Source organism: Bison bison, unplaced genomic scaffold, assembly GCF_000754665.1.
Source record: "Bison bison bison isolate TAMUID 2011002044 unplaced genomic scaffold, Bison_UMD1.0 scf7180017864225, whole genome shotgun sequence".
Lineage (NCBI taxonomy): Eukaryota > Metazoa > Chordata > Mammalia > Artiodactyla > Bovidae > Bison > Bison bison.
In genome coordinates this window covers 1,656,338-1,673,072 of record NW_011494797.1, presented here as the reverse complement: position 1 = coordinate 1,673,072, position 16,735 = coordinate 1,656,338, and the positions used below count along the sequence as shown (strand labels likewise).

The window sequence follows — 16,735 nt, the reverse complement described above, 5'->3', positions numbered from 1 at the left end:
TGTGTGTGTACATATAGGACTTCCCAGGTGGTGCTAGTGGTAAAGAACCTGCCTGCCAATGCATAAGAGACATGAGACGCAGGTTCGATCCCTGGGTCGTGAAGATCCCCTGGAGGAAGGCACAACAACCTACTCCAGTGTTCTTGCCTGGAGAATCCCATGGAGAGAGGATCCTGGTGGACTATAGTTGCAAAGAGTCCATAAGGTTGCAAAGAGTCGGATACAATTGAAGTGATTTAGCAGCAACAGCAGCAGCAGAAATATACTAGTTCCCTGTATTATACAGTAGGCCCTTGCTGGTTATCTGTTTTCTATAGGCATGATAAGTTGTGCGAAGTCGCTTCAGTCACATCTGACTCTGGGCGACCCTATGGACTGCAGCCCACCAGGCCCCTTTGTCCATTGGATTCTCCAGACAAGAATACTGTTGGTTGCAGCCCTCCTCCAGGGAATCTTCCCAACCCAGGGATCGAAGCTGCATGTCTTACATTTAAACTGCTTTGGCAGGTGGGTTTTTTTTACCACTAGCGCCACCTGGGAGCCCCTGTTTTAAATATAGTAGTATGTATATGTTAACCCCAACTTCCTAAATTATCCATTACTTTTGTAAATTAAATGTAGAACCTCACCCTTGAGTTCTCAGTTGTCCTGGATTTCCACACAGACGCAGATGAAATAATAGAGCTTCAAGCCTATGTTAACTTGAAACTGACTTAGAATGGTTTCCATCCTGGTTTTAAGATTGTTTTTATTTGAATGTGACTGCTTTGGGGAGGTTCGTTGACACTCTGACTGGCTTTGAAATTCAGATAATAAGAGATGACATTTCCTCAGGGGAGAGCTAAAACAAGTTGATAAATTGTTATTGTGCTACCTTTCAGAGGATGACCTATAATTAAACCACACGCTCACAAAAAGGCAATTACAGAAATGTGATGGATCTGACTCAACCTCTTGAAATCAAAGAAGTTCAGAATTAACTTCCAAAGCCCAAAGTCAAGTGTGCGATATTGAGTATTGTAGAAGTAAATTTTGCTCTTGGGGATAACATCTGATGCCTGCATCTGAAAAAATACCATAGCAGGTTGCATAACAAAAGCTACAGGTTGCTTTAAGTTTTTATTTGTCTTATTAAGATGCATTTGTGTAGTTTCCTATTTATATACTTATAATAAGAAAAAAGGTTTTATTACCAATTTGTTTAATGCTGTATCTGTTTGTATAGATCTGAACTTGACTGCATTGTCATAGTCAAACCAACTGAGAAGAAATGCTTCCTCTTTTCCTAAGCAGTGAAGATTTATGTATTTGACTTTGAAGTCAACAACTGTGTAGTGTTTAGTGCCAAATCAAATGCAACATCAAATTACCTTGTATTCATTTAAGTGAATTTGCAGATTTATGGCAGACTGGCACAGATCCAGAGAGCTAGGGACAGGACAATCACAGCAGATGATTGTAAGAAATGAAAATGAAGTAAATATCTGGGAATTAATTACCTGTAGGGTTAAGGTCCATTCCTAGAAAGAGTCAGGAGCAATTTATTCTGCAATCAATTTGCAAGCACCCAGAGTGTAACAAAGTGGCAGATAACATGGACTCTTCAAAAACAAGCCATGCCAAACAAAACTAATTTCCCTCTTTGACAAAGTGACTGATCCTGTAGACTGGAAGACTTACTGGTTACAGCCCAGTTTGACCTTTGCATAGTTATCAGTGCTATTTCACATGGGATGGTCATTGACAAGCTTGCAAAAAATCACTTGAATGGAATAATAATCAGGTGGGTATTGAACTGGTTGGAAAAATGTTCTTGGGCTGTTCAATAAAAGTATCAGGACAAGTTTCTGATTATTTAGTAGTTTACACAGATTTAATTGTGGATCTATTATTGATTTTGTTTGTTTTATTTTGCTTCAAATAAATAGCTTCATGAGAGAACATAAAATATGCTCAGAAACTTGAAACAAACTCAGGTTTGTTGGAGCTTCTTTGACAGAATCTTTGGAAAAAAGATTGGGAATCCAAAATGAGTTTTAACAAATTAGAATCACTATCTAATTGGGAAGGAATTGCTAACTGATTAATACTAAAATGCATGCTGAAGGAAATAAAAACACTAAATTCCATAAATGCAAACTGTGAAAACAAAGTTGTTGTTTACAATAGTATCAACTACTTACTCTGTCTTTTATACTGAATCTCTGGCCCAAACCATATTTCTTGTTGCCAGGGAAAGACTCCACTCATGTCTGAGCCAGGGTCAACATACATCAACAATGCCTTTTGATTATTCAGAAGGTTAAGTCTACTGATGGTCTTTCCTGGTGGCTCAGATGATCTGCCTGCAATGTGGGTGGTTAGGGTTAGATCCCCAGGAGAAGAGAATGGGAACCCACTCCAGTATTGTTGCCTGGGGAATCCCATGGACAGAGGAGCCTAGCAGGCTACAGTCCCCACATTCACAAAGAGTCAGACACAACTGATCAACTAACACCTTCACTTCTTTCAAAGTCTACTTATACATTCAGTGAAGAGGTGTTACTCCTAAGCGTCAATTGCTGTAAGACCATCAACAGAGAGAGATGACAATAAAGCTGTACATACATAATTATAGAAGGAGGATGTTGTTCACCTCAAGAGAGAATAGGAGATATATAATTTTTACAGGAATATATTTAATTTTACATAAAATTATCTTTCTTATCAAGTGCCAGGAAGGAGTTTTCTTCTACTCTTTCTGGTTCTTATGACTGGTCTAAGAGTAAGATTGACATGAGACATCTTATCAGGATGAAGTCATACAAAAGTTTGCTATTAATGACATATAGTAATATGTAATTAATATGTCCTGGGTGGGAGAGACCCAGGACAACTGAGTAAGTCATCAAAATGACCGAAGCCCTCACCTTAAATATATCCTCATCTAAAGACAAAGGAGGATAGGGGTAAGGGATCTGGGACTTCAAAGGGAAAGCAGTCAATTAGCATGAAGATAGAAAAGCAAATGTTTGGTAGATAAATGTTTGCCAGACCTTGCAGAGACAAAGGGCCAGAAAGTGGACTCTGATGTCTCGGTGTTTCCCAACCATACCTGGCTCACATTCTTTGCAGATATCTCTGATGATAGCTCTATTCTGGAAACAGACCCTGTCTTTAAATTATTATAATCAGTTAAGGAGGAGTCAAAGGCTCTTCTGAGTCTTTTGGACCTTAAAAATAATCTAAATAAATCCTCATGCTTGAGACATATTTTGAGATGGCAAATTTTGCTCCCCTCCATAAAGATATCACACAGCAACTAACATTTACTGTGTATTTTTGTCAAGAGATCCATTTTTTGGCCGTTCTCTCAAAAGTAATCCATAATGTCTATTCAGCTCCTTCGCTCATTTTCCAATTGAGTTATCTGGTTCTTTGGTTGTTGAGCTGTCTGAGTTTATATATTTTGAATATTAACCCCTTATTAGATAGATGAGATACAAATATCTTAATTCATTTAGTAGGTTGTTGTTTTGTTTTGTAGATGGTTTCCTTTGCTGCACAGAACATTTTTGTTTGATGTAGTTCCATTTATTTTTCTTTTTACTTCTCTTGCCTGGGGAGGCATATTATATATATATATGGTATAAGATTGGTCAAAAAATTCATTCAGATTTTTCCATACCATCTTATGGAAAAAATCCAAGTGAACTTTTTGGCCAACCTAATATTCACTGATAAAATTGTTGTAAAAGAGCTACTGCTTAGAGCTTCTAGAAATCTTAGGGTTTCAGGCCTTAAATTCAAGTATTTAATCCATTTTGAGTTAATTTTTATATATTGTGTGAGATAGTGGTCAATTGGCCTGCCAGTGCTGAAGACTCAAAAAATGTGGGTTTGATCCCTGAATTGGGAAATCCCCTGAAGTTATACATGGCAACCTGCTCCAGTATTCTTGCCTGGAGAATGCCATAGACAGAGGAGACTGATGGGCTGTAGAGTTCATGGGGTCACAAAGAGTTAGACATGACTGAGTGACTGAACACACACACATTCAATTTTCCCAAGACCATTTATTGAAAGAAAAAAGCAGCCCAGCAAAATATTTTATTTTAAATATACAATTGATTATAACTGTTTCATTTCAAAAGCCTTATTTATTAGTAAAACACAGTAAGGCTAATTAATTATGACTCATTTAAAATATCTCTGGGAAAAAAAGTTTTTACTATGATATTTAAAATAAAATTTTGGCAGAGATACTAAGTTATTGGTATTGTCAACATGGTTAGGCTTGATTTACTTTATTAGTACACTAGGTACAATTAAAGTAAAATTAGAATTATGGCCAATAGAGTTTCATCACATGTACTAAAATAATGTTATTTCTCAAGGTTTCCTGTTCTTACTTTGGAAATGGCTTCTGCAGCCCACTTAATTTGACATCTTTGGCACAATGAACCAGAACCTGACTTGGAAAAACACAAAAACTGCTTTGGCAAATGATCTGCCAAGTGACCCATGAACAAAAGTGAGATTGGGTTGCCCTTTGAAATAAACCTATTTGAATTTTATTATCTCCAGAACACCTTGTGTCTCTAATCTTGTGAAAGGTTAGTAGTCTATCCATCAGAGCAAGATAAGAGTGCTGGTTGATGTCTGCTCTTGATGATAACTGAATCCAGCAGTTGGAGCTGGAAGAAGGAGATTCATTACCATCAGCAGTTCAAAAAGAGGGGGGGAAATGGCCACAGAGCAAGTCATTCACAATAAGCCATATTTTCCTAGCTCAGTGTATTTAATACAAAACAAAATAGAAAACGAAGGATTGCTATATTGAGAAAGCTTTGTAAGCCTCTTAAACAAGTTCCCCTAAATCAGGGCTGTTTTAAGACTACCTGTTGTAGAGATTAACAATTTATAATACATAGATACTTTCTTAAAACTATTGCTAATTGCTTTTGGGAGGTCTTCCTGACACACATCAGAATAAAATAAGAGTGATGCTGTATCACTGTATAACATATGGCTAAAAGCCAACAAATATTATCAAATATCCAATTAAGTCTAAAAGGACGAATCTGTGGTTTTTAAAGTTAACTAAATATATTCTTTTTAAGACTTCCTAACTTATATGTAATTTAATAATAATTTATAATTTTTATATAATTTAGAAGTTGGGATAGAGATCATCCAAGAATTATTTGTAAACTTAAAACATACCAATGGATCAAAATAAGCATGTGCTTTAGGGATTATTTTAATTTTGACATTATGAAAAATAGGATACATACATTCAGCACTGTAAAATTTCATAAAAGATATGGCACTTAGTAATTGATATTTTATGAAATGTTTAATAATAATTGGTTTTATTCATTGCATTCCAAATGATGGATGTTATAAAAATAAAATAGCCATCATATAACATAGGATTAATGCATTTTTTTTTCCTTTGAGAAGAATCTGGTAAATGACTGGCAAAGTAAATGTAATGAGTCTTAGGTAAATTTAGATCAAAGTTAGTTCATTTGTATTTATATCTTAAACATGAATACTGTAAGTCTTATTATATACCTATACCAGGATATCCACTGTTTATGCTTCCATCAAAAGAATACAGTTACATTTGAGTTAAACATCTATGTGGCCCAGTGGTGTTGATGTTCATTTCCCTTTGATAATTTTAAGGAATGAAATTATTCCTAAGGTATGACCTGGGGAATCTGTGCCACCTCTTAGTCTTATCCAACAAGCTCAAGAATGTGGGTGAGCAACAGAGGTGGTTGGAAGTTGCCTTGACTTTCTTCAGGATTTTGTTGTCAAATGTTTATAGAAACATTCCTAGAGTTACACAATTTGTCATCCTGCACTAATGCTCATCCAGTGCCCACTGGCTCAGACAGTAAAGCGTCCTGCTTACAATGTGGGAGACCTGGGTTCGATCCCTGGGTCAGGAAGATCCTCTGGAGAAGGAAATAGCAACCCACTGCAGTACTCTTGCCTGGAAAATCCCATGGATGGAGGAGCATGGTAGGCTACAGTCCACGGGGTCACAAAGAGTCAGACAAGACTGAGCGACTTCACTACACTACTCAGTTCAGTTTAGTCGCTCAGTCGTGTCCGACTCTTTGCGAACCCATGAATTGCAGCACGTCAGGCCTCCCTGTCCATCACCAACTCCCGGAGTTCACTCAGACTCACATCCATTGAGTCGGTGATGCCATCCAGCCATCTCATCCTCTGTTGCCCCTTCTCCTCCTGTCCCCAATCCCTCCCAGCATCAGAGTCTTTTCCAATGAGTCAACTCTTCGCATGAGGTCGCCAAAGTACTGGAGTTTCAGCTTTAGCATCATTCCTTCTAAGGAAATCCCAGGGCTGATCTCCTTTAGAATGGACTGGTTGGATCTCCTTGCAGTCCAAGGGACTCTCAAGAGTCTTCTCCAACACCACAGTTCAAAAGCATCAATTCTTTGGTGCTCAGCTTTCTTCACAGTCCAACTCTCACACCATACATGACCACAGGAAAAACCATAGCCTTGACTAGACGGAGCTTTGCTGGCAAAGTAATGTCTCTGCTTTTGAATATGCTATCTAGGTTGATCATAACTTTTCTTCCAAGGAGTAAGCGTCTTTTAATTACACTACTAATGCCCAGCAAAAACCTCTGCGGAGAAAACAATGACTTTCAATTCATAATAACTGAATTCTGAAACTGATGTTATTTTTTCTTTAGTTTAGTTTGAGCTGATATCTGTAATAATGAACAATGGAATTTTGTTGAATGCTGATTATATCAATTAGATAAATTATTTCTCAGTCTAGAAATAAATAAAAATTATCTGTATTATTTCAGAGCATTTATTCAAAAACCAAAAATGTAGACTTTTTCTTCTTAATGGATAGCTGCCTAACCTTACTCAGAGCATTATTGTACTTTTTGTTTATTTTTTATATGTTATTTTTACCAATCAGCATGAATCCACTAGATTTAAAGTCAAAAGACTCAAAACTCTCTACTTTGTTGATCTACTCTGTAATTTTGAGTTAAATTTCTTGCTTATTTTTGGCCCTCCCTATGCATTTAGGTATTTCCCCTCTGTCATCAAGCAGTATTTTTTGTGTTTAAGAGCATTTTTCATGCTAAAATAATATCTATTGCTTTCTTCCAAATATAAAGGCAATTTATGGTCATAGTGCAAATTTTAGAAAATTAACAATGTACAGAGAAGAAAATACAAATAAACTATAACATTCTATCCATAATAAGCTGTTTTTGCATTTGCATTTTTATTTTTTTCTCGACGTGTGCATTTATATCTTTAAAAATTGGAGTTGTATTGGTACATACTTTCATATCATTTTCTGTCTTATCAGTTTCTGCCCCATGGCTTATACTGAATGCAGATTTCCTGTGAGGCAGGTAAAGCTTATGTTTCAAGACCCTTCACTTGAATAGACCCTTTTCAAGGTCCTATGCCTAATTTTATATTTGTAATTATGTTAAAAATTATGTTCAAAATTTATAGGTTTCACTTGTCATAGAATCTATGGAGCCTATAGACTTCTGTTATCTGTGTTATGTGCTTAAATGATGCCCTGATTAGACTATTGTAATCATTCCTGTTCTTCTGGCATGAATTAATTCAGACATTATTAGACTTTAGTCCTCCCTCATCCATACAATGCCCCTCTTTCCCTCACCACTGGGAAAGTCATTTATCCTGGAAGCAGTGAAGACAGAGGGTGACCAGGGGAGTGTTTGTGTTAAGTGGCAGAACAGGAAGAAGAGATGGAGGACAAAGGAAAAGACTAGTTCCCCCTTATCCCCTTCCCCACTAGGAACATTGGCAGTGCCCTTCTCATACTCTTGACACTTTGACTGATGCTAGGCTGCCTTCCCAAGACCAGAATGCTAATTTTCTGTTGTGAAAAGAGAGAGAGGGGAAAGTAAGTGAAAGGGAGGAGAAAGCAGCGTATTTCATGATATATCATATGGCTTGCCCCTCCATCATTACCCCTCCTTTCTCTGCTCATTTCACCACCAATCATGCATTGACCTAAAGTGAAAGTATTACAGAACACAGAAGAACTGAAGTGATTTTCAGTCTTGGCTGTACTTTGGGACCACTTGCTTAGCTTGAAAATATGCCAATACCTGGATCTCACTCCCAGGAATCCTGATTTAGTCTAGATTTCAGCCTGGTGTCAAGATTTTTTAACTGAGTTTATTTGGCAGTGAAGAGTGAGAAGCCTTGTATTCTGTGGGAAAGGGAGGATGAAGGCAATTTCACTTGACTCCTCTTCCTTCAGTTCAGTTCAGTTCAGTTCAGTCGCTCAGTCGCGTCCGACTCCTTGCGAACCCATGAATCGCAGCACGCCAGGCTTCCCTGTCCATCACCAACTCCCGGAGTTTACCCAAACTCACATGCATCGAGTCGGTGATGCCTTCCAGGCATCTCATCCTCTGTCGTCCCCTTCTCCTCCTGAGCCCAATCCCTCCCAGCATCAAGGTCTTTTCCAATGAGTCAAATCTTTGCACGAGGTGGCCAAAGTATTGGAGTTTCAGCTTTAACATCAGTCCTTCCAATGAACACCTAGGACTGATCACCTTTAGGATGGACTGGTTGGATCTCCTTGCAGTTTACCGTTTCTAAAAACCTACACAATCTCTCAGCATCATAACCCTAGGTCCTTATTATTGACTTTTCTTCTGCAAACTGGCTTTGTCCCCACTTCCCAGAATTCACTCTCAGTGATTTGGTACTGGAGAGACGTTTTTCCACTCTCTGGCACAACAAGTATTTGGGCGAAGAAGTAAGGAGAACTGGACAGAGAACTGGATTTCTGAACAGAGCATTATACAGAACCTTCATTGCTTTTTTCAGTTGAGGAAGACAAAAAGTTGGAAATGATTTCAAGATCTGTAGTTTAGGTTCCTAATGCATTAAATGGATGCTCTGGTTAATGGCATCTGTGGGGGAAAAAAAATGAATGCAGGATCATGGAGAAAACCTAAAGAACACTGTAGGCCGACTCAAAGGAGGTGTGTGATGATGAAGGTGAATTCAGAAAGTATCCCAGCTTTCAATTTCACATGCATTGCTTAGGGTGAGATACATACACAGTCTGCAGGCTCAAAACAGTTGTTTGCTTTTGGGAGCAACCGTCAGCAGATTATAAACTTAAATGCATGACTCCCAGAATTAATGGTTTATCTGTACCACCTTATGATCATAAGTGGCCTAATCAGTCTTTCTTATTTTAAAAGAGATCTTTTGGAAAAATAATTTACCAAGAAATAAATCATTTATCAAGCTAATGTGTAAAGCATCACTAAGTCTAGATAAAGTTTAACCTTGTGAAATGTGAATTCAAATCAACGATTTCTATAATCTGCTTTGTTGCTTCAAATCTCTCTCCATCAGCCAGTTACAGATTGCTGCTTCCAGGTAACTTTTCTATTTGAAGCTGAATACACATTTGATTCTGAAAAATCTCCTGGCATTGGGCTTCTTCCACTGACTTTACCTTAATAGTAGAGAAGTACAGGATTTTTGGATGTTGATTTTTCTTTTTTAAACAAACACATTTGATTATAAACTGTGGACTTTTTATTTAAAATTTCTTCATGAAAAAGTCTAGTCAATTGGATTAGATACCTTGGAAGAATATAGAATGGTGATGTCCAATTTAGCTGAATAATGTGTTTAAAGATAAATTTACTGTATCTTTGGTTTTTTGGTCTGTTTGTTTTCGATTTATTGATTAGGAGTATTTCCTCATAATTCTTGTTTCTACTTATTTATATATAATCTACAAGAGTTTCCAACACATGATGGGAGGAATATAATGACAATAGCCTTTGGATTGACATAGTGAGGAACTTTTGAGTTATACATTATAATATTTTTAGCAACTGATGCTATTTATTATTTTTTAAAATAATTTTTGTAGATGTATTATGAACATTGCATTGTGTTGCAGAGCCTTGTAAGATGTTATAAGATAGTTTAAATTTCTCTTTTCATTAATTATCATGAACAGAGAGTTTTAAAATATATATTTTTACCTTAACCTCATGGTTATTTTTCCTTTCCTTTTTCATTTTATACTGTCTACTTTAAATTCCAGGTTTATGGTAAGATATTCTCCTTATGAAAATCTCCAAGGACTCATTAAACCACTCTTAGAAAAATTTAGTGGCGTCTACTTTAAAATAACTAAAATCACCGAAATCCTCTAAATCATTTAAGTGATTTAAGAATTTACTTTTGGATTGTACTTACCTTGCAGGGGAATATAAAGAGATGAATGGGCTGCAGAGTTGTCAGAGTGAATTTCTTAAGATAAAATAATGGAGGGAAGGAACTTTTATTATACTACTTAGAGATAACAGACTAATAATTAAAGTGTCTTCCTACTTGCAAGAATTCAAAGGCATAATACGTTTTGTTTGATTAATTTATCTTCAAACATTTCACTTAGGATTTTGACCCTTTATGCCAGGGATTGGCAAAATTTTTTCTGTAAAGGGCTGAATATTAAATATTTGGGCCATTTGAACTACATGAGATCTCTGTTGCATATTTCTTAGTCATTGTTGGTTTATATTTTGTTTGTTTGATGTGGCTCAGTGATAAAGAATCTGCCTGTTAATGAAGGAGATGCAAGAGACATGAGTTCATTCCCTGGGTCAGGAAGATCCCCTGGAAGAGGAAATGACAGTCTATACCAGTATTCTTTCCTAGAAACTCTCATGAACAGAGGAGCCTGGCGGGCTACTGTCCATAGGGTTTTAGCGACTTAGAGTTGGACACAACTTAGCAGCTGAGCACAGCACACATACAGCGTAAACAGCAAAGCTTCCCTGGTATCCAGTTGTTTCTTACAACTCACGTTTGTCAGCACTGGTTTGGAGCTCTGGGTTATATGCCAGTTCAGTGGTGTAGGGAAACTTGCTTAACATTTCTGGGCCTCAATTTCCTTATCTGCAAAATAGTATGAAAAGCTCATAACACGGTGTTCGACATGGTGTAAAATGCCTTCTGTGTTAAACATCAGGCAACTTCCTAGGTCCTATCTCTAGTTCTGTTGAAATTACCATCATTCATTGTTTCTAATTAAATTGTCATTTTCATTTACGTATTTCAACTTTCCTCCAAAAATGTATCAGGTACAAATGGAAATAATTAAAATATTCTGTTGCCATGTTGACTGCATTTTAAATCAGATGTATTGGGAGTGGGGGTGCTTACTTGGGTATAATAATCCCTCAAACAGGAAATTTATAAATTACTACTATTAGCTCCCTTTGAAATTTTATGTGGTGGTGGTTGAAATTATATAGGCATTTATTAATTCCTGGCATGAATTGATTGAGTAAATCATAATGCTTATTATAATATAATAAACATTATCTGAAAACATACACATGTATACACAGAGCAAGAGAAAGTATGAATTAAGAGATAAAGACATAGCAAATCCCAAACTAATTTTTGCTGACAAGCAGCTTTATCTCACAATAACTCCAGATTCTGATTTCTCCCTTACTGAATAAGTTGTTATTTTAAAATAATTGTATTTAATTTAAACCCCATAATTTTAAAAAGTGCCTACTGAGGGTTTGTTTCTTACACAAAAATTCAACTGATGTTTAAAAAAAACTACAAAGATAATATAATCAGATATCTATTCAAATTAGTTGTCCTCCTTCCCTTACATAGTTCTTTCATGTGAATAATGAAGAAGTAAAACATGGTATCTTACTGCTTATTGAAAACAACAACAAAGTTCCAAACTGAGTTTATTCGATCACCAGATGGAAGAAGGCTTCGCTGTACTATGGGAGACAGAGTGGTTTCAGTGTTAACTCATGATAGGCTTTGCTTCAGTGAAGTAGGGGAGTGAATGTGAAAGGCAGCTTGGTGAGACCATGGGCTGTGCGGGCAGAGTTCAGTAGAACCAGGAGCAGGAGAGACAGCAGTGAAACCAGGCAAAGCATAGACCTGGACAGACAGAGCCTCCAGAGAGGAAATGAAAGTCTGGCAGCACTGTCTTGATAATCACCAAGCTTTATTTTGCTTGTAGATACACATGAACTTGGAGCATGGGAGGATATGACTGTTTGAAAAGTAGAAATATTAGTCACTCAGTCATGTCCAACTCTTTGCAACCCCGTGGACTGTAGCCTGCTAGGCTCCTCTGTCCATAGAATTCTTCAGGCAAGAAGACAGGAGTGTGTGGCCATTCCCTCTCCAGGGGATCTTCCCCACCCAAGGATCAAACCTAGATCTCCTGCATCACAGGCAGATTCTTTACTGTCTAAGCCAGCAAGAAAGCCCTTGCATGTTTAGATAGGTATAAATACATGAGTTTGACCATCTGGTGATGTCCATGTGTAGAGTCTTCTCTTGTGTTGTTGGAAGAGGGTGTTTGCTATGACTAGTACATTCTCTTGGCAAAACTCTATTAGCCTTTGCCCTGCATCATTCTGTACTCCAAGGCCAAATTTGCCTGTTACTCTAGGTATTTCTTGACTTCCTACTTTTGCATTCCAGTCCCTTATAATGAAAAGGATCTCTTTTTTGGGTGTTCGTTCTGTAATGAAGGACCTCTTTTTGGGGTCTTGTAGGTCTTTGTGGAGCCGTTCAACTTCAGCTTCTTCAGCATTAATGGTTGGGGCATAGACTTGGATTACTGTGATATTGAATGGTTTGCCTTGGAAACGAACAGAGATCATTCTTTCGTTTTTGAGATTGCATCCAAGTACTGCATTTCGGACTCTTTTGTTGACTATGATGGCTACTCCATTTCTTCTAAGGGGTTCTTGCCCACAGTAGTAGACATAATGGTCATCTGAGTTAAATTCACCCATTCCAGGGCATTTAATTCACTACTCCTAAAATGTCGATGTGCACTCTTACCATCTCCTATTTGGCCACTTCCAATTTGCCTTGATTCATGGACCTAATATTCCAGGTTCCTATGCAATATTGCTCTTTACAGCATCGGGCTTTACTTCTGTCACCAGTCACATCCACAACTGGGTGTTGTTTTTGCATTGGCGCCGTCTATTCAGTCTTTCTGGAGTTATTTCTCCACTGATCTCCAGTAGCATATTGGGCACCTCCTGACCTGTCGAGTTCATCTTTCAGTGTCCTATCTTTTTTGCCTTTTCATACTGTTCATGGGGTTCTCAAGGCAAGAATACTGAAGTGGTTTGCCATTCCCTGCTCCAGTGGACCACATTTTGTCTGAACTCTGGAGTTGGACTATACAGAAAGCTGAGAGCTGAAGAATTGATGCTTTTGAACTGTGGTGTTGAAAAAGACTCTTGAGCGTCCCTTGGACAGTAAGGAGATCCAACTTTTCCATCCTAAAGGAAACAGTCCTAAATATTCATTGCAAGGACTGATGCTGAAGCTGAAACTCCAATACTTTGGCCACTTGATACAAAGAACTGACTCATTTGAAAAGACGCTGATGCTGGAAAAGTTTGAAGGTGGAAGAAGGGGACGATAGAGGATGAGGTAGTTGCATGGCATCACCGACTCAATGGACATGAGTTTGAGTAAACTCTGAGAGTTGGTGATGGACAGGGAGGCCTGGTGTGCTGCAGTCCATGGGGTCACATAGAGTCAGACACGACTGAGCAACTAAACTGAACTGAACATGTGTTTGGAGGATGACAAAAGAGCACATCAGTTTTGTCTGCTCTAAGATGCAGTTGTAGGATTTCTTTCCCTCTAAGGCGGGGCCGCAATGTTATCACTTCCTAAAAGGAGCCCCATCCAGATGGAGTCAGGATGTATTTCACTGGGTGCTCATGTTCACCGTCTATTTATTCGCTCCCTAGTCACCACTTTTTAAGGCCTGTCCTATGGCAGGCCTCATACATGGAGATGGTAGTTTTGGTCACTAACAAGCTTACCTGTGAATATGATGTGCATTTCAGCTTCTTTCATTCAAAGCACACACAGCTCCTGGAACATTTCTTGTAAATAAATTGCCAGACTGATGAGGTATAGAAAAGTGCTGGTCTTTTCTTGGAAGGTTTCGATGGCCTGTCTCTAGGCTTCTGGGATTTGGATTTTTTAGCAGAAGAGTAGAGCTCACTGGAGAGACTGAGCATGTGCTGGGGACCGTTATGTCTGCAGACAATTTTGTCATTACTGCTGGAGGGAGGATGGGCCAATAGCATCTAATAGGCAGAAGCCAGGCGTGCTACCTGTTGTCTTATAGTGCGCAGGGCAGACACTCAAGGAAGATGGTCCAGCTCAGGGAATTCCCTGATGATTCAGTGGTTAGGACACTGCATTTTCATTGTGGGGGCCCAGGTTCAATCCCTGGTCAGGGAACTAAGATCCCACAAGCCACACAGTGCAGCAAAAATAAATACATAAATTTGATTAAATAAATTTTTGAATTTTTTTAATTGAAAAAAAGATTGTCCAGCTCAAAATGTCAGTAATTTTGAGGCAGAGACCTCTGATGTAGAGGATTAGCACTGAGTCATGCATTCCACATAGCTACAGTCTGCCGAGGGTGACATTTCATGCAACAAGGACTCCCTGAGCAGCATCCACCTTCTTATAGTCTCACCCTGCAGGGAGTGGGGAGAGATAGGTTATTTAGGGACCATGCGTTTAGCCCTCAAAGTCTGTGGGAGACAAGAGTAAATGGCACTGGGATTCCTCCTCCTTTAATGCTCCTCTTAACTCAGCATTTTCCTGGTGCTCACATCAGTTGATGATGTAAGCAAGGAGACTTTGAAAGGAGAAGATACGCTGGAAAGCTGACAGGTGTGTGCAGAGTGAAGGACTCTTCTATTCACTTCACCTTGAAAAGGGCCTGGGTAGAGGGCAGGACCATAGCTTTCCTGTGTCTGAATCATAGCCCTTGTCTGAGATCAGCTTTCTGAATCATTTACCCTCCATGCCAGCAACTTGGAGTTTATCTTAGCCAAAGCTTGGGTTGTGAGCTGATTGAACCTATAGAGCATGCTTTTGTGAAGGGGAGGGCAGAAAGAAGAGATTAGGAGAGAAATAAACTCAACACAAATATGTGGATTTAGGGAAGCAAAGTCAATAGACCTGCTCCCCCTGGTGGGATAGATGCTGTGATCATGCATAGATACAGTCTCCACCGACTCGTGACAAGAGCTTTCACTCACTGGGTTCTATGATGACATGAATTTATACCACCAACCTGAAGCATTAATTTTAAATGAGCTGGCAGTGAGGAGTGTTTTGGAGAGCATGAGAAGAGAATAGGAAAACACTACAGTTTCTAGGTTAATGCTGAACAGTGCTTGATCCGGTCGCCATGCCTAGTCCTGCTACGGTAATGTCAACTAGTCAGCACTTCCAGCGTAAACGGGCCTAGCGTTTGTTTTTTGAGGCAGACTGCAAATTCCTTGAGAACCTTCAATCTGCCTCTTTCTCCTCTTGCTTGTACTTCTCCTTAGTCCTGTGTGCACCTGACGTTTTGATCCATTCATTTGGAGGCAATAAATGGAAGCCTTTCACAGATATCCTTAGGGAGCCTTTTGACTCCTGGGAGTTGATTTTTGCCCCTTTAGAGGCCTCTCCAAACCGTCAGCGGTGTGCATAGACTCTCTTTTTTGCTTTTGAAACAGTGGTGGTTTTTATCCACAAGATTGCTCTCCCAGTTGGGGCAGTCTGCCCCGCAGCAAACAGATGTTCACATCCACATCTCCCCTCTAGATGAATAAAATCCTCCCAGAGGCTACAGCTGGCTGGAAAAAGTTCTTTTGTGCTTCTGTGAAGCGTAACTGAGCCCTAAGCAATCACCTTTGATGTATATTTTGTGATTGGGGAAGAAAAATAAATAAATAAAAGCATTTTTATTTGCCATACTCTTTCTTGCAGATAAGAATTTTTTGTTGACTGAAGCCTGTATCCAATGAGAGCTTTGCCCTTAACCTAATAAGCAAAGGATTAAATTGAGTCGTGTCTCTTTCTTTATGTGGTTCTTCAGTTCTCTATGGTTTTTGGGCATAATACTTTCTCAGCAAAATGGGTCTGGTAACTGTCTTCCTTCCTAATCCCCATCTTGTTGGTTTGCTGAGAGAGTTTTCATTCAAGCATAAAATACTTTGTTCAGAGTCACCCTTCAAAAGGTGGAAGTTTAAGTCTATGGGCATGCTAAAAACGAAATGAGTATACTTATCTTTTGGAGGACATTAGTTTTGCCTCAGTACCTCGGATCCCCATCTTTCATAAGATCTAAGATCAATGTACTTTAAGGTAGCAACATTTGTCATAATTGCCTGATGTATTAGCATCCTTTAGTACCAAATATTAACTTTGACTGTGAGATCACTAAACCATATAATGATTTTGAACAAGGAATAATAACTTGACTTTTGAGGACTGGTAAAACTAAGAGCAAACTTCTGAGTCAATGACACACCCTTAGACACAAATTTAATCCTGGCATCTGAAAAAATGTTTCTTGAACCATATTTATGGAAATATGATAACTGAGTTTCTATATTCATAAAATTATGACTACTAATTTAGGCATAAAGAAATAAACCACAAAACACAGTGAGTGGGTAATCTGATTTTACCCATTTTGCTGCAAAGTGGTCAGAGACTAATATTTTCCCCATGTCAGGAGAGGAAACACTAGGAATGTTACTTTCAATAAAAGAAACACAGGCAGAAACCAACACAACACTGAAAAGCAATTATCCTCCAATTTTTAAAAAATTAATTTTAAA

The 16,735-nt window shown here is 38.4% G+C and overlaps 1 protein-coding gene and 1 non-coding gene across 2 annotated transcripts in view; both read left to right on the top strand.

Annotated features, from left to right (window-relative positions):
* Nucleotides 1–16,735, top strand: part of GPC6 (glypican 6) — a 1,065,422-nt gene that overhangs the window by 422,886 nt on the left and 625,801 nt on the right. The window lies entirely within an intron of this gene.
* Nucleotides 14,274–14,345, top strand: TRNAE-UUC. Its single transcript has one exon. It is a non-coding gene; the product is annotated as a tRNA-Glu (tRNA).